Here is a 23422-nt window from a genome sequence, read left to right as displayed (position 1 = left end):
GTCCTTTCAGTGTCAGTGCCGACACCGGCAATCATGGACGTATTCGTTGACGACGATATTTTTTATCAGATCACGGACGCAGCCGCGGTATCAAAAACAAAATAACTTACTTCATAGTTTCTGAACAAGAATATTGAAACAGCTCTCTGACATTTTAAAATATTCGAAATATTTCACTGACGCAACACTGTAGCACTGATACTGAACTGAGCGGACACTGTGACGGAACTGTGGCTTCACTGATATGTGTGAATCGAGCTTAAAGTGGCCGAATCGAGAGGTTGTGTGTGGTTGCTTTATTTTGGAAATTTGATGTGGAGGCAATTACTCCCGTATTCACAAACATTACTATGAGGTCTCAGAGTGCTCGTGGCACAGGGTCACACACGAACCAATCACAGAGCTCTATCCAACGCTGTGCATTCGATTTGCTCCTTCACTTAAGCAAGCATCGTTTGTGAATACGGGTGTTAGTATGTTTTGCGTAACTGCGGTAAAACAAAAGAATGTGAGCGCAGTAGTTCATAATTTGCATTTGCAATATAATGAACATTAACAGTGCACACTGAAAATATTATTTTAAGATAATTCAAAACAAAATTTGTATTCTTGGACTTCGTATGTCTGTACTGTATATGTATATTAATATCGTATAGTACGTGAATTAAATTGAGTGTTCTATTTAGAGTAACTTTGTGAATATATACTTCTATATCTATACTACTCTATACTTAATATAATTAATGCGAAAGAAACTTAAGTCTGTCTGTCTGTCTTGCTTTCACGTGTAAACCACTGAACGGATTTTGATGTTTGGCATATAATGGAGAGTCCGCTAATTTGGACCAGTTTTTTTCAATCCCATTTTACACATAGTTTTCTTTTGTTTTTGCTAATGTCCATGGTATATAATAAAAGATACATTATTCAACTTACTATTTCATAAATATTAATTAACATGATTGTTGTATAATTAGCACAAATCAACAAAGTACGAGTTCAGAGCTTCGGTCCAATTTAGCCAACCGGTTCGATAATTTGTACCACAGGGTTACTAAATTGGATTTCAATAAATTTCAAGCCTTTAAAAAAAACTATGGCAAAATATTATACGACACATTCTTAACAAATTAGGAAACGAAGAGGAACAGTAGTTAATAACATAGACAATCGATATTGTTTTACATGTTATCACGATTTTGAGTACAAGTTTTGTAATTCCAATTATCGTAACGCACACTTGTACCTAATCTACTTTGCCAGTCTTTTGCTTTCATTTATTGTTAGTCAAACATAACTACGCTATTATAACTTCAAAATATGATTTACTAAAAAAAATTTCAAAATCCTTTGGTAAAGTTCCATACAACTTGATGTGGTACAATTTAGCCGACTAGGTGATAGTGCTTTTAAAAAATCGGTAAAAAATATAGCTTATAAATACCGAAAAATGTTTCAAATAATTATAATCCACACTAATTTACGCTTCTAAATAATATATTAGAAACACCCTGTGATTAAATTTAACAAAATTACAATCTAAACATGTACAAATGTATTGTCAAAAGTTACTTGAAAACAATGTAAAAATACTTTTCAAAATAAAACACACGTGTTTGTTGTCACGGCAAAAACAACATGGCCGATATTAATTGATTTTAGTTGTGTATCGCTGAGTGTTGCAATTACAGACATTCAATAAATACTTTACGAAATATGAGGGTGGTACAATTTACCCGGCGGTACAATATACCGAACTCTCCCCTAGATAGTTTGGGTCCCCGGAAAAGACATAGGATAGGTGTTATCCTGGTTTTTGAAACAGGGACGCGCGCGATAAAGTTTTTCTATGACAGACAAAATTCCACGCGGGCGAAGCCGAGGGCGGAAAGATAGTACCTATTCTATTATTTATTTATTGATAAAGGTACACCAACAGCAATACACATTTAAGACATTCACAGTATACAACACATATATTGGGGTTTTAGTTCTATTATAACTGTAAGTAAACAGACAGCAGAGTAGTTCCTACTTACTACGAGTAGATAACGCTACAATGTAAACATCAACTTTTTGTCAAAGAGTCTGTTAGGGTCCTAACGAATATTAGTAAGAAATAAATGAAATAGCGGACTGTATAAAAATAGGTGCTGTATTCTCGCCAGCCTAATTTACAATTAATTCTGAGAGTACGCGGTATTCGTGCGACGACGGTGGTGTCCAAAGGCGAGTGTGTGACCCGAGCGCAGCCGATGATGACGCTGTCGGCCCGAGGTGACGTTAGTCATTGTACGCCGCCCGCACGTCTCCTCCCGCGCGTTGTTGGGTTCCCAACAAGTCGCCAGGTTTCATATTTCAATCCAACCAATAGTTTAATAGTTCCCTTTGACATTGGATTAACGACGAACAAAATCTAAATCTCAAACCAATATAAATAAAATGCCAGCACGAGTAAAGAAACATCGTAAAATGAATACTGATTCGTTGCCACGTGTCTTATTCGAGAAGGCGTCGACATTTTGGGTGTAAAATTGTACATAAAAGCTAATTTTTACGACATAAAACGGTATTATGTGAAACACACGTGTACCTATTGTCATAAAATACAAGCTTATACAGGGTGAAATTACAAAGTGTTGCCAATTTTTTTTGATAAGCTTTAACCTTCAAGCGGGCGCGCGGTCTTTTGTAACGGCAGCGGTCGCGCGTAAACGAAAAGACCTATGGGGTCTAGTAAATAAATAAAGCACTTATTTTCCAATAATCATTTATTATTTTGTACGCAGATATATTTTGATTGTATTTAAGTCTTTAGTAATTTGAATTAAGTTAAAGAAACTATTATTTAATCAATTAACATGACGAAAATATTATTTGGATCAAAAACTAATTTTTGAACACAAAATGTTTTAAAATACCTCAGAATAGTTCATATACCTGGTAAAAACGATAAAAATGGCAAAATAATGATAAAACATAATTTTATAATTTTGGCTCAGTTTAGCTTGGTCTCTGAGCTCCGATTCACTCTCTTTTTCGTCTTTTCGTAATAATGCCTCTGTTATTTCACTTTGTACTAGCAGTCTAAGACTTATTTAATAAGAAGAAACAGTATTGCAAGCTTAATTCAATAATATTGGGTGATAGACGAAGAAATGTTATATCGCATAGAGAGTCGCGCGTAACCTTTTCGACGACAGGCGCGTGGCGTGCTTTCGACGCCGGCGCCGCGACTAAAACAATAGCAAGCCATGGGGTGGGAAAAACGCGGAGAGCTGAGATAAGCTCTTTATTTCGCTCACAATGAGTAAGCGACAGACTACTAAAAATGAGAAATATGTGTAACATGTAAAAAAAAAGTTATGAACGAAAATGTGTTAGGCGCGGTCGATTCGACGCCGCGCGCCCGCTTGAAGGTTAAAGAACAATATAACATTATAACTTTATCGTGATTATTTTGAATCGTTGTATGTTTCGAGAAAAAAAAATATAGAAAGTGTAATTCGCGGGTGCCTATCGTAAGTTTAGTAAAGACGTAAATCGATTTATTTTACTGGTCCTGAGTCGCTCCTAAAAAGGCAACACTTTGCAATTTCAGCCTGTATAAGTAGTCTGGATCCTATTTTTGCTTCTTTGTATCATAAATGTAGTTACTTTTGTTACCTTAATCGGTATATCAATTCATGACATTTTAAGCTTATTTAGATATGTTAATCTAAAAATTGCTTCTCTGGTTTTACGAGGAAAAGTCAGAGCAACTATAAGATTTTCGGGAAAACTGGCTGAAAATATGGCCTTAATTGTTATACTCTACCAAGAATGGTAAATTATTCATTTATTAATCAAAATAAGTAAATTCATAACAATGTACACAATCAATCTTTTGAATGGAAATTAGTATTAAGAATTTAGATATAAATATTATCATAATTATATCTAATTATGGCATAAAACATAAATCCTTATTGTCACCACATAGTGATACTTAGTTTTTATTGTTTTTGTTATTTTAAATAAATTTAAACTACAAAATTCATATTTAAATCCCTGTTTATTTTTAAAATTCAGTTTACTACTACAAGATTTTCTCAAAACCGCAAAGTCAAACGTTCGTAATAGTGTTATCTTCGCGCTAACAACATTATATGCCTCATTTACTTTCACGTGATTACAGCGAGCACTTCGCAGAAAATACCAAAGGAATTTGTCAAAAATCCTGCTCATTCTTATGAAAGTAATAAAAACTTATTTTATTTTTGCAAGTAGGCTTTCAAAAAGCACTTTCACACGTCCCAGTATTAACCCTACCACTGCTTCGGGATAATAAATGAGTCAGTGCTGAGAAGAAGCAGCGCAAGAAACTCAGTCACTCTTGTCAGCCTCTTTTTCAGAGTTACAGTCTTTAATAACCCTCCTTCTGGCGCAGTCGGGTAAATATTCAAAAAATTCAAAATTCAAAATACGTTTATTGTGAACCACAGGTACAACCTATTGTCAAATTATAAATGGATATAGATCGGCTGCGTTCCGCCTTGAAGGCATACAATAGTTAGTGCTTAATTCTAGGGTTAAAGTTTATGCTGAAGGTTAGGTGCAAACATTTATTAAGTAATTATTCAGAATTTTTCAAATAATCGATCAATAAACAATTTGGTCCGTCAAAAAGTCACTAGTCTTATAATACCATTTTTCTGTCAAAAAATCACTAAGATTTCGTTTAAAAGATATCAGATCTTCAGAGTTCCGAATGGACATGGAATTTTATTAAAGATACGCGGTGCGTTGCAGAAGACACTTCCTTGAAGCAAAGCTGTCTTGCTGGCCACTGTACATAACTTGTGCTTATGACGCTCTCTAGTTTTAAAAGAATATAAATCTAAATTAGTTTTAACAAACATTGCACACTCAAAAATATACAAGCATGGTACGGTCAAAATTTTAAGCTTTACGAAAAATGGTTTACATGAATCAGTCTGTTTCAGATTGTACATTGCTCGTATGCATCGTTTCTGAGCTCTAAACGCAAGATCTTTGTCTGTTGAATTTCCCCAAAACATGATACCATATCGCAATGTCGACGCTACATAGCCATGATAGGCAGTCAATAAAGTGGATTCATTGGCATTTTTTCTCAAATTATATAATGCATAAGAAAACTGACTTAACTTTTTACACACATGTTCAATATGATTTTTTCATTTTAATGTATTATCAATATAAAGTCCTAGAAATTTTGTTGTTTCTGTTTCATTGATTATTTTATTAGAATATTTAATATTAATGTTAATTTCTTTATTTTTTGTTCGCTGTCTAAAATTCATTAGTAAAGTTTTGTCCAAATTTATTTTAAGATTATTATTATCATAGTTATATACATAGTTATATACTGATGCGAGCTAGGCAGTTAAACATGCCAGTTTTCAGTAGACAAAGAACACATTTTGAACACCTCGTATAAGTTTACTTAGCAGAGTATGTTTTAAAAATGCGCATAGTAAATCCGATTTTATTTTCCTTCATGTTCATTAAGATGAGCTTATCGAAAACTGAAAGAATTACTAATATACCTACTATACTTACTAATGAAATCTTTAAATATTTCAAAGTTAAGGAAGTTTGAAAAATTATGACGTAGTTTTGCTCCAATACCACATAGTAAATTACACACATACTACATGAAATATGGCATCAGCCTTTATGTTACTCCAAACCAAGATTTGATATAGTATTTTAACTCTTTTTATTACAGTTAATTGCAAAAGTTAAGTTCTTTGTAGAAAATTAGGCTAACTCTTAGACACGCAAGCTAAATTATCTAGAAATTAATCTAATCAAGTATTTCATAACTTGCAAGACTGAATCCTATTCAAGACGACTAATAGCTAGTTCACCTTTCGACATTCACAAACTTTATTAACCTTTTAACATTGATATTATTTGTCTTTGTGTAAGTTAATTAGCTAAGTCTCACTCTAGTTTACCTGGAAACTTTTTGAATAATAGTCGTGGTAATTTGATAACACGTAAAGAAAGAGTTAAGACAATAAAATTATTACTTACCTAAGTAAATTCACATTTTTAATCTTATACAGTGTGAGTCACGTTAAAGTGTACATATGAAAATAGATGAAACTAGACCTATTTTTATCGACAAAAAAGAGGTCAAAAATTTTTGGAGATTTTTTTTTAATTTTTTATACTTAGAATTTTTTCTCTTCCAATTACTTATTGTAAAGAAAACATAATAACTTTTAAACTAAGCGGTATATCCTAATAAAATAAAAACAGTAATAATGCTAAATAACAGGCAATACTAAAAAAAATACATAAAATACACAAAAAAGGCCAACAAATAATAAAAAATGATACTTTTTGAAAAAAATCCGAAAAAATATTCCATAAAAAATTAAAAAAAAAGTCTCAAAATATTTTTGACCTCTTTTTTGTCACTAAAAATAGGTCTAGTTTCATCTATTTTCATATGTACACTTTAACGTGACTCACACTGTATAATCCTTTAACACTAATCGGAACTCGTGGAACTCTTAAGGCTGAGTTGCACTACATTTTTTTAACCATAACAATAACCGGTGCTTTTTATATGGAGTTCGACATATTTTTGACGTTTGTCAATTTTAAAGTTAGTTGGTGTTCTTTCTCTCTCTCAACTCAGCCATAGTGGTTATTTGAGACAGCGGTAACAATTATTGTTTTCTATATTTTGTCTCAAATTACTGGTATTCGAAGGGTTATCATCTAACTCAGGGTTTCCCAAACTATGGGTCGCGACCCAGCGAGCGAATATTGAGTGGGCCCTGCCTGTAGAACGACACACCACCCTACCGATCCAACCGCTGGGCAGCCGGCGAAATTTTCTATAGGTGGGTCCCGAGTTTGGGGACTTGCATTAGATGAGTCGTAGCCCAGACAACTTTGGGAACTATTGATCTAACTTATAATGCCCAACAGAAGTTGTAGTTTCTCTGATCTCAGTTCCTTATAGGTTAACAGGGACTTCATCACCTTAGTTAAAACAGTTTTATTATTATAAAATAATTATTTTATCATTTCCTATTATGCTTGTGTAACTCGTACTATGTACTAAATAAGTTTCTTCATACAAGACCGAAATTTCATAAGCAAGCAACTAATACACTGATGCAAACCTCGCTCTCTCTCTTTGTACGTTAATTTACAAGTTGTATTTCCCTAATCAAAGCGTACCTGAACTAATTAATGTAAAACTAAACGAGAAGCAATTAATTGCGTTGCTAATTAATTTTCTATTTAATTTGACTTACCAATACTCAAGTATAAGGACATGGGTTTAATTTTTTGATAAACAATTATGTAATCGCATAGAATATGGACCTAGGAGGTAAGTACTAACAAAGAACAACAATTCAGATTATAAGCATTATACAAATTTAGTTACTATCTAGATAAAAATAGCTGTCTTAGGGACAACCTTAAGGCTTTTTATTTACATTAAAGGGGGGTTCGGATTACCAATTACTAATTTTATGTAAAAAGGCAAGTTGATAGTAATTTAATGATTTTAGTAACTATATCATGCTAACCTTGGGCACGTGGAAGTAGTCTATAAAAGGAGTAGGGCTTTAGGCTTTTCTCAAACAACCAAAACAGTCTTGACCGGGCTAAAAAGTCTCGAAAACAATTTACATTTCACTTCATTGAGTATTACACTCTCCGTTAGTTAGATTTTTAGCTGCCTTAGGCCCAGTTTTTTGATTCTTAGTTAAAATAACTAATTGTTAAATTTTGCTACTGATGGTTAAATATTAACAAAATGTAAACAAATAGTCGCCGCTACCAACAAAATGTATGCAGTTTTCGCAACCAAACGGACACCAGGTGAGTAACTCTCTATAGAGCTGTATACATTTTGTTGGTAGCCGGCGACTGGTTGCGCCGCCATGGTGTCCCAGTGAAATATAGCCTTTAGGCTCTATAGGAAAGTGTCTTTCCTAACAAAGCGCATTTTCACGCAGAACTAGACAGGAACGTGTTTTGACAGACGAACAGAACAGTGGTCCTTTAAGGTTTTTTGTTGGAGATCTAAAATGTGACCTGGCCTTAATAATCATTTAAAATTGATTTTGGAAATTAAAATAAGGCCAAAGCATTTTGGGTTCCTAGTTAGCAGAACTAAACAGTTTTGTTCTCCACAACTACCTTATTGTAACAAACTATTACAATTTGGAGGGCTTGTTATAAAAGTACATAACACTTAAAAGGTCATTTACACCTCGGATGCAAAGTGGGGTGGTGCGGAGGGTCCGTCTCGCGGGACTTTTCGAAGCCCACATATTTACGCGTGCTTGTACGTTTAATAAACTCGGGACGAGATGGGGGATGTTTCAATTCATTTATTAGTAATGGGTCAAAGGATGGTGATTGATGTTTCGGTTTTTGATGCAGTTATTTACCCCACAGTGGGTCACAGTACATAATCTTTCATTATGTAAAAAAAAACAATAGTTTATTCATTTAAAATTTATTTCTTTAAAGGATGTTTGAATTATCCAGTGTTACTGTATGTGTTAATACTTTTTGTAATTACATAAATATAAAACACTCAAAACAAAATAATGTACCTATTTAACATATTTTTACTACGCAATATCACGAACAACCACACCTAAAATGATCGTGCTTAAACATAATTGTAAGGTGGCATTTTGTCAAAGTAGTTATAATATTGTTATGATATTGTAAAAATGATTAAATTGAGCGTTACAAATCTTTTAACATGACATTTTATTATTACTATTTTATCATTTACCTACTCCGCACGCACCGCAATTACGTTTCCAGGCTAATGTATGACAGTTTTTAACTCTGTTAATTAAATCAGCGTTAAATTATGTGAGAAAATGTGAACAAGTTAACAAAACAAGTGTTTTAAAATATTTTAGAACCAACTAGCTATGTCTGCGACTTCATAGGCGAGAAAATCGTTAGAATATTTTTTCCATTTTCGCAACATTTTTCATTTATGTCCTATGACCTTCCTTGATAAACGGGCACATGTAGCACAAAAAGATTTTTCAAATCGGGTCAGTAGTTAAGGTTCAGCCAAACCAACGCAATCACACGCGATCAGCCGGCGTGCAGCGATGGCAATCAGACTTAAATGCATTGATCGCCATCGCTGCACGCCGGCTGATCGCGTGTGATCGCGTTGGTTTGGCTGAACCTTTACTAAAAGACAATGCCGGAAATTGGCGTCTTTTTTTTTCGCGCGGCCATCGACCAAACCTTGTTTATAGTGTATTATACCAAACTTACTATGACATGTATACCTCTAAACTCAGTCTGAACTGAGTTACGAGCATTACAAGTTTGATGATTGTGTGATGGCCGCGCGAAAAAAAAAAGACGCCACATTTCATACAAAATCTGGCATTGCCATTTGCGCATTCAACTAAAAACGAACTCTTCAGCTTTATAATAAAACAGTCTTTACCTAAACTAACCAAAATTTGAAAGTCCATTATATAAAATATGTCAGCAGTCAGAAACAATTGAAAAGAACCCACACAAGTAGTCGAAAAGTATCGTACACGTAACATTCGTACTGTAAACAGTAAAGACGAGACAAGAATCCTTCGCCAGAGGGCACGGAACCTTTCCCATTGTGTGACTGACAACGGGACTCTTGTTTCAGATGCTGGATTGGGACAACTATGTACAAAATGTTTGCCATCTCTGACATTTATGGGGTAATGCGATTTCCTTGTACATGTTTATAGTTCTCCATGTAACGTAAACAGTTTTGTTTGTTCAGCGAGGTCTTTAAATACATTATTTTTGCTTTTTCCTTTTACTTTCGTATAAGGAAAAAGCAAAAATTTACATAATTTTATCCAATAAAATGTATTATACCTATTTTATTCTAATTAACAAATATAATTAACCACTAATTGCTTGCTGATCCGAGTTAGCTCCGCGGTTAATAAAATAATAATCGAGAACTAAATTAATTTTGAATAGTCTTAGTCTAAACTCGACTCTATTGTAGGTTAATTAACTTTAACTATATCTAATGGGTAAATGCATCAGATTCAAAATTAATTGGCCCTTTCTTGCTCAAGATATTTTGAGTCACCACTATTTCAGAAAAAAAATATGGATCAGTGTTGAGAAGAAGTAGCGCAAGAATAAACAAATGGATTAATGCCCATATCACAAACAATTATGAGGTCGCAGAGTGCGCGTGGACGCACATGGTCACACACGATACTAATAATAGAGCTCTATTCAACGCTGTGCACTCGATTTGCTGCTTCACTTAAGCAAGCATCGTTTATGAATACAGGCGTTAGCATTTTGACGTTGGCAGAAACCTTTGAATGTACTTAGATATTCACAGCAAATAACAGGGAATAATTTCCGTGCTTTATTATGCGCAGCTTTGAAGAATAATGCGCGGAAATTGTTTCATTTAGCTGTCAATGTTAACAGAAGTTCATTTTCCTACAACATTTATTGCAACCTTAAAGGGTTTACCACACTGAATGCGTTCTGCGTTCTACGGTCAGTCCACACCTGACAGTGATTTTGGCTATGGCCCGTTCTTTGATTATGGCCGCACTGTCAGATCATCATTATCATCATCATCATCATCTCAGCCATAGGACGTCCACTGCTGAACATAGCCCTCCCCCAATGCTTTCCATGTTACCCGGTTGGTAGCGTTTCCTGCTACCTTTATGATGTCACTGTCAGATCCCAGGTTATAAAAATGTAGCCCACACCTGTCAGTGCATTATTTGATCATGCTCGCACTGTCAAATCCCAGGTTATAAATGAACGTAGTCCACACCTGACAGTGGGTTCTTTGATTAAATTATACCCAAAATGTCAGATCGCAAGTTATATGAATGTAGCCCACACCTGACGTCAGTGCGTTCTTTGCTCGTACCCACGCTGTCAGATAGCAGCAATATAAAATGTATATAGATAGACAAGGTTGTTCATACATGTTGCCACAATCCTTATGGACTCTATAAACCAAGGCCGCCAACCAGCCCGGCGGCTTTGTTTCAAAGCGCGACACGCGCGGCTATAAGTCGTCAGCATAATTCTTTTGAAATGAACCAGCCGACACAAAAGTCGACGACTAGTGACGGTGGGTCACATTAAACTTTCCCTGTACTGTAGATTGTCTACCTAACAAAAGTTATCCACCAAAAAGGTTCCTTCTTTATTTCTCGCGTACAATCATTAATATCAACAAATAACTTTTCCAATACCCGTAGACAAGTCCGAGTTATAATGCTAGGTTCTTATACTAATACTTATCTTTATTTCTCATAAGGGGAGAACTAACGAAAGTGCGTGTAAATTAACTTATCAAGATTAATTGGAGTCTTGCAAACGTAGATGATCACGCAACCCGCCATACTTGATAAAAACAGGGAACTTTCGACCTTTGGACAACAATACAGTATGGTTGCTCGTAACACGTGTAAAAACAGACCTTATTTCTTTGAATTAAGACCGAAAAGTTTGCAAAAAGTTCAGTAAGACGACGGCACATTAAGCTGAACATATCAGCATCTTATTCACTTGTAAAAGGTGCCATTTTGGAACAAAAATGAATATTCTGATGTGCGTTAGGTAAATTATACCAAGACCAAGTGGGAATGACACGTGTATGAAAACATGAAAATTTTCCTTTTTCTTTAACCGTTTATTGGATTCTTGGGATTGTTAAAGGCGACACGTGTTATTTGAAAAACCTCCATGAAAGACGAGAAGTGAGAAATAATTTAGGGTGTTCTTATAACTCTCGCTTGATGTACCTACTGTCGTCCGAACAGGGGACACAGTACAAACTAGCTACGGCACTCATTTTAATCTTAAGGCTGAGTTGCACCACCAAATTTTGACCGTAACTTTAACGATAAACTGTGTTTTTGTATGCAGTTTGACAGATTTTTGACGTTTGTCAAAGTTAAAGTAAGATGGTGCAACCGAACTTAAAAATAATGTAGTTTAAAATTTTACCTACATTTAAGGGCCCTCGCCCACGGCGACTTTTCGTTGCTATTAACGCGCGTTAACACTACAGAAGTGTAGCCAACGCGCTACTAACGCGCTACAGCAGTGCGACTTCATCGCTACAAAAAATCGCCGTGGGCGAGGGCCCTAAGATTTCGTGTAGGTACTTAAACCATCAAATAAAGGGATATGTTTTATACATTTTATTTAAATAATCGATTTGAATACTTTATCTACCTACTATTGTTCTCTAACCATCACGCATGGAGTCTTCTAAGAAAAATAACTCCGGGCATAAGTCCGCAAGCGTTATTTTATTTTGATGCAATAAACATATAAAAATATACAATGTGAATATACGGTGTGTTTGGGACAGGACTAGCGATAATGTGATGTCAATTTTATCGACAAAAATGCCCCGATAAGTGGGCCCACCTCCTCCTCTTGGAATGGGGGGGCTTAATTTTTTATGTGACTCTACATAAAAACTGTTTGTAGGTATTTCTTTGTGCCCGTCTTACAGATAAATAAAAAATTGCATTTGTAAGCCAATAATAAATGTGTCATTAAAAAAACAAAAAAATGAAAATAATGACAAAAAACTTAAAAAAATATTAATGAATTTTAGTTTTTGTCAAAAAAATCAGTTTTGACGGGAACGATTTTGGGGGAATTTTTGTCGATAAAATTGACATAATAACATCGCCTTTATCGCTAGCCCTATCCCATACACACTGTATATTTGACTCTGTTATGATAAAAGCAACGGTGTGTTATGTAATGCCTTCCTAACTCGCAGTGGAGTGGCTATTACTATGCAAATGTCATAATCCAGGTAGAGATATTCGTACATTTTTGTCAGAGGGAATAATTTTATTTTCGACCTGTTTTTATTTTTTTTATTATTCTAGCACTCTCTTGGCGAATTTCGGTATAAATAAGCTTTATTAAAAGCAAGGAAAACATATGAAATAAAAACCGGCCAAGTGCGAGTCGGACTCGCGCACCGAGGGTTCCGTACCATTGATTTATGAAATTAAAATTATTATTTTTTATTTAAGTTATTAGTATGAAAGATTACGCGGTAATAAGCGGTTTACGATTTACGAGGTATTAAAAAAAAACTACTTACTAGATCTCGTTCAAAACAATTTTCGTTGGTAGTTTTTATAGTAATGTACATCATATGTATTTTTTAGATTTTTCATTTTCTTATTTTAGAAGTTAGAGGGGGGGGGGGAGGACCAACTTTTTTCCACTTTGGAAGCGTCTGTCACGCAAATTATTCGGTTTAGAAAAAAAGTATTTTAGAAACGTCATTTTTGAAGACCTATCCATAGATACCCCACACGTATGTGTTTGATGAAAAAAAATTTTTTGAGTTTCAGTTCTAAGTATGGGGAGCCCCCAATATTTATTATTATTTTTTTTTTTTGCATCAAAATCTTAATGCGGTTCACCGAATACATCTACCTACCAAGTTTCAACAGTATAGCTCTTATAGTTTCGGAACAAAATGGCTGTGACATACGGACGGACAGACGGACGGACAGACAGACAGACATGACGATTCTATAAGGGTTCCGTTTTTTGCCATTTGGCTACGGAACCCTAAAAACGAACTCCCTAGTTGTGTTGAGAAGTGCAGTATGCAGTAGGATTTTGCTACGTATTTTTAATTAAACAATTTTCTATTAACTAGGTACGTTCTTCTTTAAGCACAACAGGCAACAATTAATTTTATAGTACTATGCTTCATCTTTAGTACAAAGTTGCTTCTCTTTCAGTCCTAAGTAGAAACACTATGAAGACTGCAGCATTTTACAAACAAGTATGAACAAACACTGAAAAAATGTTTGGTTACTGCATACACAACAAAAGTGACAACCGAACACTTTGGTTATGAGGAACAAAATGTTGTATAAATTAAACAAATTATTCTGTAGTGAGCTACACTTAGTTTGGTTATTGTTAACACTTAGTTCGGTGGTCACTTTTGTTGTGTAAGCAGTAACCAAACATTTTTTACAGTGAAACTAACGATTCCTTTAATAAGAAGAAACTAATTATTTGTAGAAATACAGACAAGAAGGTGCTCTATTTAAAATTTTATCTATAAAAGTTACGGAATATATCCTACGCGATATTATTTCGCACTTAACACTAGAGTACACGCGTGGCCTACTATAGTAGACCAGGGTAACATTTTACGCTATAACTTTTTAAAAACTTGCGCCAGAGAGCTGGCATTCCAGGAAAGCCTCGTTTACTAAATTTGTCAATAAGCCAGTAAAGCTTGGGTTGCTAGCGCCTGCGCACTTTTCTAAAATTGGCCATCAAAACTGCGGGTCTAGTCAAAAGCCCGAAATCACTCATCAAAAAAATTATGGAAGACTTGCAACTAATGGATTTACCACGTGTACCACGCAGTAGAAAATGTTGAAAACTATGACAGATAAAAAATAAATCACATTTTTCCAGTAAATTTTGTTTTTGTTAACATGCATCTCAGAGTGCAATTTTGGCCCAAATAATTTACAACTTTTAAATCTGTTTATAATGTTTGATCCCAAATAGTTATTTAGAGAAACTTTGATTATAAAAGAACTATAATAAACACTTTTATTATTTACATAGTAATTTTATTCATAAATTGCTTACAAACTGATTAACAGTGATTTAAAATTGGCTTACCAGAGTAGGCCGCGCGTGTATTGGTGTAAAAAAAGGGGCGCGTGTACTGTAGTGTTAAATGATTTTTGATATTAATTACAGAATCCAGCAAAAAGAAACCATTTAGATTTACTAAGAACATTCCTGAGCAAAATAACTGAGCCTTAAAAGTTGCAGATCCAATTGCGCCTTGTATTCTTAAATACTGTTCGGAACAAATCAAACGCTAAGGGCGGCTACGCACGTGCATACTGAAATAAGGTATTACGTCATAACGACTATACCAACGTGCGATTTACAACCAAAAAAAACCAAAAGAAATAAGAAAGGTTAGCTATATTTTTCTATCTAACAGGCCAGGTTAGTTCTTAGTCTGTATTTTAACTTATTGAAAATTATTTTGGACCTGTTATTGCCATTAGAACAAGCCTTGCAAGTAGGTATAATAATAATTTGAATTAGCATTTAGCAATGCTGCCAATAATGCCAATAGCGACGTACTCAACGCAAATAAGCGTAGCAAATAAATTCGTTGCGGCATCAAATAATGTAATGTGAAGCGAAACATTCAAACACAATATAATTGTGGTTACAGTGATGAAAACCATAATTCAGTCATCACAGTAATAAATAACAGTATTGAAAATCAATTTAGGGTGAATAAATAATCAAAATTGCCTGAAATACATCTTAATTAATAAATAAATGATTCAGGCTTTCCGGTACGTGGTTTCCACTTCAGAACCTTGCTGCCCCATCGCCCCCATCGGCCGTTAGTTCTGCGTACTATGTGCCCTGCCCATTGCCACTTCAGCTTGCTAATCCGTCGGGCTATGTCAGCGACGTCTACCCACAAGGTGGACCGACGACCTCATAAAGATAGCAGGAAGGCGCTGGAAGCAGGCCGCGATGTGGAAGTAATTGGGGGAGGCCTATGTTCAGCAGTGGACGTCCTGTGGCTGAAATGATGATTCAGGTTTCATTAAATCTTTCAAATGTTGCACATAAAAATTGTTTACACTACCCACATTAGTAAAAAAATTTATGTAAAAACTAGCGTTCTTTTCAAAGAACGCTAGTAACAAGTGGGTTAATATAATTATTCAAGCATAACTTTTCTTCATTAGAGGTACGTGGATGTTAAAAGTATAATTATATAGTTGCTTAAAAGCCACAATATAGTTACTTTAATGTTTGAACCTTATGAAATGCAAATTCAAAAGAGCAGTTCCAACTTAGTCGCTAGTGCTGGCCTGACCTAACCTAGCCGTTTAATAAGGACTTACCCGGGGAAAGTTTTGCGTCGAAATTCTCGAAAATTAGTGTTGAAAAACACTTAATATTCACGAGCCTTCCCAACACTTGCTTATTAAAAGTAGGATGATTGCTTTGGAGATAGATATACCGTGGGTATAGCAAAAAACTCTACCTTAAAATGTCTTTGCCAATGGAATGATACTGTTATTTTCAAAATGTATTATAAAAACTTAGACAGAGGTTGAACTTACAGTTCATACTGATACATCAGAATTCCACTTAGCAATGAAAGATAGGTAGGTATAAATAAATCACTAAAAACATGTAGAGTCCAAATTCAATGTTATTCAGACTTATTTAGGTTTAAAAAAAGTCACAGACTATAAAATGAAACTGATCATTTATGGCGGTCGAATGCCATAAGTTGCTTAAAAGTAACGTATAGTTGCTTCATCATCATCATCATCATCAGTTCAGCCATAAGACGTCTACTGCTGAACATAGGCCTCCCCCAATGCTTTCCATGTTATCGATTGGTAGCGGCCTGCGTCCAGCGCTTCCCTGCTACCTTTATGATGTCGTCGGTCCACCTTGTGGGTGGTGGTATTGTTGCTTAAAAGTCACATATAGCTGCTTAAAACAACAAGTCTTATAGAGTTAGAGGTTGGTTGTCCTTGAATGGCTTTCTGATAATGAAAGGGAGCAGGAAAGATTAACTTGTAAGCTCCCACGCACACTCTCTCGAAATCTCATAGAAACTTAGTTTTGTACGAAAACCCTTTGTACTATGTGTACAGGTAAAGCTAGTTACAATCAAAATAGTCAACTTATAATCTACAACAATATTTGGTTGGACACATAAATACGGAAACAAGAATTACGCCCGTACTCACAAACATTACTATGAGGTCTCCCAGTGCGCTTGGACGCACAGCTTGACAAACAAACTAATCACAGAGCTCTATTCAACGCTGTGCGTTCGATTTGCTGCTTCACTTAAGCAATAATCGTTTGTGAATACGGGCGTTAGCTAGCCTTAATCAAACCAAAAATAAACTAGAAAGCCGTTTAATAATAGTAATAATATTAGGGCAAAACCAGTACACAAAACATTTATTATTCGGCCAATAACTCGACTTCTTTTCAATGGGAGGCAACAGCTGTCTAAATAAACCATTCTAAAGGAAACATAATATTACCTAATATTTCAGTAATATTCTTACCAAAATAGACGATACATTTTTTCTTGTCACAATAATCTGTTACGTAAAAGGCAAGTTAAATCAATCATAGAGACTGTTACGAGTAAGTAAATGTTATAATGTTACAACGGTGACAGCAACTTACACAAAAACTTAATGTCACTGCCTAAATTCTAAACAAGGCATTATTAATTTTCTCTGTTACTGTACCTACTGTATAACTACTTTTGCCGTAGAATCTGAATAAATGAAGCTGCATGGGTTTAGCGTTCGTTCGTTTCAGCCAAATGACGTCCACTGCTGGACAAAGCTGGGTTTAGCGTATTTACTTAATTTCTAAAAAGAGGTAACTAGGTATTTTAATTTACGTTAACAACAATGCAAAAGATTTGAAATAGAAAGGAATATTAAAAGAACATTTTCAATCTGAAACTCAGCCTAGTTTAAATTCACTGTTTGCCCATATCCTTTCGACCTCTGTTATACTAGAGTTAAAAAACAAATGAAAATAGAAATAATAACTGATGTAGGCTGAGAGCTATTACACTATAACCCTCGCAGCAACGCAAGAGAAGGGCTTTTTGAAATCCACAACAGATTTGAAAAAAGAATTGTGCAGAAAAACAACTCATTCTTTTACGCCATATTTTATAGTTCTGTATTTAAAAATGTCATTTTTTGTTGCCTGCCAGTTTGGATTGTATAAAAAGTTATCATCGAGTTTTAAAAAATATGTCTGTCATCATTTTAGCAAAAAAACACGGTCAAATACACACGTAAATATAATATGATAATCACATACTCCCAAGCAAAGTTATCGATAGAACGTATAAAGGTTTTATACTAATAGAGAATTTACTTGTATCAGAACAACGAGCCGCTCTATGTTAATGTTCTACGAGTAGTACGTGTCAGTGTTTCCCTTTCACGAACCAAACATCATACATTTTACCTGTATTATACCATACAAATTGACGATCACAGTCCATATTTACTCCAATTTTGCCTGTGCCTAAAGCGAAAATAATGTTTTTTTACATACATCGTTTTACATACATTGTGCTGTGTGGGGACGGCCGTAAAAGAATACTTTTCCCCACCGCCAACAGGAGGCGTGTCGTAAGAGGCGACAAACTCCTGTAGCACCGGACGGGCAGCAGCGTCTGCGTGCGAAACCAAGCAAAAAAACTGCGATCGCCAACCCGCCTGCCAAGCGTGGCGATTAGGGCAAAACCCTCCAAATGGTGGTAAAAACAAAAAAACGGCCCCTAGTCCCCGGCGGCCCCACTATCCCGGACCACGGTAGCGGTCACGGTAACGGTGGGGCAAGGGGTGCGAAGAATCCCCGGGGGATGCCAGGCTACCAACACCGACGACCTCTGGCCCTGGCAACCTGACGTGAAGCTAATGGAACTCGAGGAAGAGTTGAGCAGGTTACGGTGGGATATCGTAGGATTATGTGAAGTCCGAAGAGAGGGGGAGGACACCATAATTCTTAAATCCGGAAACCTGCTCTATTTCCGGGAGGGCGACCAGCAGTCCCAGGGTGGTGTCGGGTTTATCGTCCACAAGTCCCTTGTCAACAACGTGGTCCAGATCGAGAGTGTTTCGGCGAGGGTAGTGTACCTGATACTCAGAATCACCAAACGGTATTCGCTGAAGGTCATACAGGTATACGCACCGACCACGGAACACCCCGACGACGAAGTGGAGACCATGTATGAGGATATTTCCAGAGCCATACATGGCTCCCGGTCCCATTTTACCGTTGTGATGGGGGACTTCAACGCGAAGCTAGGTAAACGAAGCGATAATGAGCCGAAAGTGGGGCAATTTGGGTACGGAGAGAGGAACGCACGTGGCCAACTGCTGGCTGGCTTTATGGAGAGGGAGGGCCTCTTTATGATGAACTCCTTCTTCAGAAAGCCAAAACAGCGAAAGTGGACATGGCTGCATCCCAATGGCGCTACAAAAAATGAGATAGACTTCATCTTGTCGACGAAGAAGCATATATTCAATGATGTCTCTGTGATCAATTCGGTCAAAACAGGAAGCGATCACCGAATGGTAAGAGGCACATTGAATATCAGACCCAAGCTCGAGAGATGTCGACTGATGAAGTCTACGCTCCGCCCAGCGCCCATCCAACTCCAAAACCCCGAAAGCTTTCAGCTCGAGTTGCAAAATCGTTTCGAATGCCTAGGAGACTGCGAAAATGTGGACAAATACAATGACAGGTTCGTGGAAATTGTCCAAACGACTGGGTCTAAGTTCTTTAAAACCCGTCGTTCAAAAGGAACCAAAAAGATCTCTGACCTCACCAATCAACTCATGGAAGAGAGACGGAACTTGGTTCTGCAGTCCTCTGAAGATGCTGCTCAGTATCGGCGCCTTAACAGACAGATCTCCAAGTCTTTGACTCGCGACCTACGCCAATTTAATACAGACCGTATTAAAGAGGCGATTGAGCGAAACAAGGGCTCTAAAGTGTTCGCAAGAGATCTGTCTGTTGGCCAAAGTCAACTGACCAAGCTGAAGACAGAGGATGGCAGAGCCATTTCGTCGGGGCCGGAGATATTGGAAGAGGTCGAGAAGTTCTACGGACAATTATACACGAGTGTACGTGCACCTGTCACAAATCTAGCCGAAGACCCAAGAGCTAGACTGACCCGACACTATACCGAAGATATCCCGGACGTCAGTCTGTACGAGATTAGAATGGCTCTCAAACAGCTGAAGAACAACAAGGCACCGGGTGATGATGGAATCACGGCTGAGCTTTTGAAGGCAGGCGGAACGCCGGTACTGAGGGCTCTTCAGAAGCTGTTCAATTCCGTCACCCTCGAAGGAAAAACGCCTACGACATGGCACAGAAGTGTGGTGGTACTCTTCTTCAAAAAAGGTGACAAAACCTTATTGAAGAATTATAGACCCATCTCACTTCTGAGCCATGTCTACAAGCTGTTTTCAAGAGTCATTACGAATCGTCTCGCTCGCAGGCTCGACGACTTCCAGCCTCCCGAACAAGCCGGTTTCCGAAAAGGCTTTAGTACCATAGACCACATACATACGCTAAGGCAGATTATACAGAAGACCGAGGAGTATAATCAACCACTTTGCCTGGCGTTTGTGGATTATGAGAAAGCCTTCGATTCGGTCGAGACCTGGGCAGTGCTACAGTCTCTCCAAAGGTGCCAAATTGACTATCGATATATCGAAGTGTTGAGGGGTTTGTACAAAAACGCCACAATGTCGGTCCGCCTTCAGGATCGGGATTCGAAACCTATCCAGTTGCAGCGAGGGGTAAGACAGGGAGACGTCATATCTCCAAAACTGTTTACCACCGCCCTGGAAGATGTCTTCAAGCTTCTGGACTGGAACGGATTTGGCATAAATATCAACGGCGAGTACATCACCCACCTTCGATTCGCGGACGATATCGTAGTCATGGCTGAGACCTTGGAGGATCTAGGCACAATGCTCGATGGCCTCAGTAGAGCCTCTCAACAAGTGGGCCTCAGAATGAACATGGACAAGACAAAAATCATGTCTAATGTCCGTGTTGCACCCACTCCTCTGAAGGTTGGAGACTCTACACTCGAAGTTGTCGACAATTATGTATACCTGGGACAAACAGTCCAGTTAGGTAGGTCCAACTTCGAGAAAGAGGTCAATCGTCGAATCCAACTCGGATGGGCAGCGTTCGGGAAGCTTCGCCATATACTCATGTCCGAAATACCGCAGTGTCTCAAGACGAAAGTCTTCGAGCAGTGTGTGTTGCCAGTGTTGACATATGGATCCGAAACGTGGTCGCTTACTATGGGCCTCATAAGAAGGCTCAAGGTCACCCAAAGGGCGATGGAGCGGGCTATGCTCGGAGTTTCCCTGCGTGATCGAATCAGAAATGAGGAGATCCGTAGGAGAACCAAAGTAACCGACATAGCTCGCAGAATTGCTAAAATCAAGTGGCAGTGGGCGGGGCACATAGCTCGTAGAGACGATGGCCGTTGGGGCAGGAAAGTTCTCGAGTGGCGACCACGGGCTGGAAAACGTAGCGTGGGCAGGCCTCCTACTAGGTGGACCGACGATCTGGTAAGGGTCGCGGGAAGAGCCTGGATGCGGGCAGCGCAGGACCGTTCATTGTGGAAAACCTTGGGGGAGGCCTTTGTCCAGCAGTGGACGTCATTTGGCTGAAACGACGAACGACGACATACATCGATCAATACCAAAGAGTTAATGCCCATTGTTAGTTGCTATGACTAAAAATCACAAAGGGTTTCCCTTATGCCGTGTGGCGGGTCAAAGCCGTACCACTCAGTACCAATTTACGTTTGTTGGGAATCATGTTTGATGCTAATATTACCCTGAAGGCTTAACCAGGCCTTAACTAATCTTAGGTAGGCACTTGCATACCAGTACAGTTAGTACTGGTCTGAGTGTCTTGTTAGAACTAAGGAGCTTAGATGTGCAATGCATTGATAGTCAATATAAGTACCTATTTACAATATTTTACCGCATGACGTCCATAAAACTCAAAAAATCCTTACTTTAAAAAATGCAATGTATTGATTACCAATATATTTATAATATTTTACCGCAGCAACGTCTACAAAACTCAAAAGAATCCTTACTCATCAAGTCTTTATACTGTAAAATAACTGTGAAAAAATCATCAATATCCGTAAACGGCGAGTATTTCTGGAAAGACATTCATCTTTCCTCATAAATGCTTAAGTCATAAGTCATAAGTTTATTCCATTTAAAAACAATATACATTGTGTTGGAAATAGGTACAATAATAATATAAGCATAATAAATAAGCATGCAAAATTACAATTAATCAGAATCTATACCAATGTCAAAATTAACCATGTCAATAATTAATAGCAATATTATACTTGCAAATTAAAAAAAAAAACAATTAAAAACATTATCTTATACATGTCACTTTTTTTTTAATTCAATCTAATTCACATGAAATTCAAGTTCATTTCAATAATGTCACAACAATAAATTAATAAAATAAGTCAAATCAAAGTTGTGTCGGAAAACATTGTGTTGGACCAGGTGCAATAATAATATAAGCATAATAAATAAGCATGCAAAATTACAATTAATCACAATTAATAATAACAAGCTTAAGGTTACTATTAGTTGATTTGAGCGTTTCATTTCACTATCAAATTGATATTGGAATCATAGATCACTGTACCATTTAATACTAAGAAAAAAATCAACACAATAGACCACAAGGAAATACGAGTATAGTTAGGTTAAAAAATCCGTAGCGATTTTTAATGAGTGCAGAGAATGTAGAGTAAAAAATATCAAACGGAAATTTCTCCTGATATTTGTGCAAGCTTTCGCGTTGAGTGGTACTAGAAATCCTGCGATTCCACAAATTTATGCCGGTTTTTATACGCGTGTCTGGAGAATTTGCATAAGCGAAGCCAGATAAAACTCTATAACTTTCCTCTTCTTATAGCCGGCTCTCCTATTATTAAAACAAACATACAGCTACTATTAATAAGCAAACTGACTTTGAAAAGTTAATATCAGAATCAGCTTAAAATATACTTAAGCTTTAATATACGAAGCGACTCTATCGACCTATGTATTCTTTTTATAAATTAAATAGAGAATATTAATTTACACAAAATAATATGAACCGTGAAAGCTCTATTTTACTAATACGCTTCCGTTACCTTAGAAAAAGTAAATGTACACCACATTGCACGAACATTTCCAGCTCAATATTTCTCAAACGCTATAAAATTTACAGACCCACAAAAACCGAACGTTAGCAAAAACTAGTTTAATTGCGCTTTTCCACTCGAATTATCCGTGATAAGTAGGTGATCCAAAAACAGAAAAATAGTCTCTAGTAGTGGAGGGTTTGTTGTGTGTAAAGTTCGTTCCCGCCTGCGCGAAGCTACCCTCCCCGCGGCGCCTCAGTCGCGTGCAGTAGACCGAGCAGGGGGGTCGCTTTGCCCGGACAAAGTGCTACAACAAAGTGCATCTCAGTGGTCAGTGCTAGTGCGTGAACGGTGAAAGTGCAGTGTATGGATTCACGGTGGTTGTCCCACCAGGATTTGGCAATGTTTGACACGTAAGTATTTTTATTCAGATTAGGTATTTCTTTACGCGCGCCGATGAGCGTCTCGTGCCGATGTATTTTATCCGGAAAAACGTGATACGAAATAATGAAGTTATGGTGTCTACGGTGTTCGCTTTTAACAAATATTTATTGGGGTTTT

The 23422-nt window shown here is 36.9% G+C and overlaps 1 protein-coding gene across 1 annotated transcript in view; it reads left to right on the top strand.

Annotated features, from left to right (window-relative positions):
* The first annotated feature begins 23149 nt into the window (after nt 1-23149).
* The window catches only part of LOC135072424 (uncharacterized), a 102276-nt gene continuing 102003 nt past the window's right edge, over nt 23150-23422 (top strand). The window contains exon 1 of the mRNA XM_063966325.1: nt 23150-23274. The gene's annotated coding sequence lies outside the window, so the exon portion shown is untranslated. The remainder of the gene's footprint in view (nt 23275-23422) is intronic.

This window comes from Ostrinia nubilalis, chromosome 6, assembly GCF_963855985.1.
Source record: "Ostrinia nubilalis chromosome 6, ilOstNubi1.1, whole genome shotgun sequence".
Lineage (NCBI taxonomy): Eukaryota > Metazoa > Arthropoda > Insecta > Lepidoptera > Crambidae > Ostrinia > Ostrinia nubilalis.
The sequence above is the reverse complement of the archived record's forward strand: the minus strand, read 5'-3'. Positions and strand labels throughout refer to the sequence as shown.